Here is a 2,597-nt window from a genome sequence, read left to right as displayed (position 1 = left end):
TTTTATTTTTATGCATCATTAGTGATTGAAACTGCTCCTCAGTCATTACTCTGGCAGTACGCATCCCTTGTTAGCCAATTCTACCATGTGTAGCAAGAGAAACGGCACCAGGGCCACTTTTCCACATTATGAAGCGCAAGGCGCCCGCGTACAGTGATGTCGGTCAGTGCGCGGTAAAAGCTCCCGGTGTTAGAAATTACCGCCGACTCCCAGCATGCCGGCCCTCATTCCTATTTTGCATTCGAACTTTAAACCCCAAAAAATCTAACGAATGTTTTATAAGTCTTATTCCTCGTTATTATTTAAACTAAATCTATATTCATATAACTCCTTTTCTTCAAGTGGCAGCCTCCATTAGGCCTCCCGCATCTTCCTTACAAGTCTAGCAGAGCGTTATTAGAGAGTTTTAGCTTACTCCGCGATCCGCTACCGTGATATTGATCCAGGTGTCCGTGCGGCACCTTTCATTTGGGGCTTCGTCAAACGTCGCACCACATAACCTACAGAAACAGACGCAGTAAAACCAGGAATCAGCGAAGTTTCAAACAAAGGCTTTCGCCTTATCACACTTTAGTTGTTAAAAGTGCGACACAATTTTTTGGGCAATGTGATATCAGAACATACCTATTCAGGCTGTACCAAGTCCACCTTTCTGAGACATATGTTACCATTGCGCCAGTAAAGATGGCGAAATTGCTTTTAAAAGAAGATATGCCACACAGCTAATTGTTTACTCTTCTGAGACGCACGCAAATTTACCTCTATTCCATTGTCAATTACCGCCCATGAAAAAAGCATTACATTGCAATTACTTTCGAAAAGTACTGCAAATAATTTTAAACTACATCCTAGTCTTTCAGCACGAGCACCCTATCATCATCATCATCAGCAGCAGCAGCAGCAGCAGCCGGACTATACCCACTGCAAGGCGAAGGCCTGTCCCATATTCCTACATTAACCCGGTCCTGTGCTAGCTGCATCCACTTGACCCCTGCGAACTTCTTAACCTTATTTGCCCACCTAATTTTCTGCCGCCTCCTACTGCGCTTTCCTTCCCTTTGAATTCAATTTGTTACGCTAAACGACCACCGGTTTCCTCCCAACGTACTACATGCACTGCCCATGGCCATTTCTTGTTGATTTCAACCATAATATCATTTATTCGAGTTATTTCTCTCACCCACTCTGAACGCTTCCTATCTCTTAACGTTAACCTACCATTTTTATTCCATAGTCTTCTGAGTTGTCCTCAACATAAGTTGAACCCTTTATTAATTTATAAAAACAACAAAAGTAAAACATCTTGCACGGGGCTATTTAAAAAAATCTTGCTTTGAAGAAATGTTGTCCTTGGTCATGATGTATAGCCCGCCCTTCTCTTCTCCAAAAAGGGCAGCCTAGTTTTTCTAAAAGAAAAGGTTTGTCACGCTTGGGCAGCATCGAACATCGTAGCATCATTGACGTCTTTTTCTTTGGCGGTGACTTTAAATGCTCAGTGAGTCGTCTAGACGTTCTCTGTTGATTTCCAAGAATCTGTTAGACACATCAACAACGGGTACTGCAGTGATTTCTTCTCCACATTCCATGGCGCATGCGCAGTGCAATTCGCTGTTGCGACCTCACACAAGATAATCAGTAAAGGCAAATGATGAAAAGAACTGTTTCGTTGAGTTCTGCGCCACCTTTCAACTAACATAGCCTCAGCAACTTCCTTCGAAAGGAAATAGAAGAGGTACAGCGGACACCTCCAAGACGGAAGAAGTCCATACTTTATCTGTACAGTCGAACTCTGACCCACGCGAAATTTACCGCAGAATTATGACAGTCGTCTCCCTTCTCAATTCTTTCTTCACTCCTCCCCGCGTAAGCGAAATTTGCTAATTTCAAAATAGACATTTTTTTAAATATGTGCACAGTTGCACCACAAGTTATCGATGGCATGGTAGCTGTGCCCATTCTGCTCTGTTGACACTAAATTCTCCCCCCCCTCCCCCCCCCTCCGCAGTAATTCCTTTCCAGTGGTGCTCACACAGCAGGCCCTTCATCATCGCCGCGATGTTAGTTTTTTTTTTTTTTTCACAACTTACAATGGATACCCATGAAGTCCTTTGAAAAACTGCGACGAATACACGAACTTGCTTCACTGCACTAACAAAGTAATCCAGCTGGCGATGGCTGCGGATGTCCCTTTTGAGGACGGTGGACCTTCCTGCAGTCAGCGGCTCCCCTCTGACCACACCTCCGTCGACGGGTTTCCAATCCTGACTAGCTCAGCGTTTCGACCCGTTCGATTAACCTCCACACTAGAAACCTCCACACTTCATCTGTACGCCCATGCATACCCTCCCACCCCTAGGGCATTCACAAGAACATACACATATAAGCGGCACTTCTGTTGTAACCGCGCACACTTGATAACCTCCCCCCCCCCCCAATTCAGGCTATTGAGAATCTAATTAAATAGAAGGAAAATAGCGAAAACAAAAGAAAGATAAAATTCCCCCCAATAGCGTGGTCAAGAAAGAAATGATCGGCGAACCCAGCGCATTCCTCTCAGAAAAGGGTTACTCTTCTTGAGTAAGCAGTACTTTCCACTT

Source organism: Amblyomma maculatum, chromosome 5 (genome assembly GCF_055883805.1).
Source record: "Amblyomma maculatum isolate TAMU_Amacu chromosome 5, ASM5588380v1, whole genome shotgun sequence".
Lineage (NCBI taxonomy): Eukaryota > Metazoa > Arthropoda > Arachnida > Ixodida > Ixodidae > Amblyomma > Amblyomma maculatum.
This window is presented reverse-complemented; position numbering follows the sequence as displayed.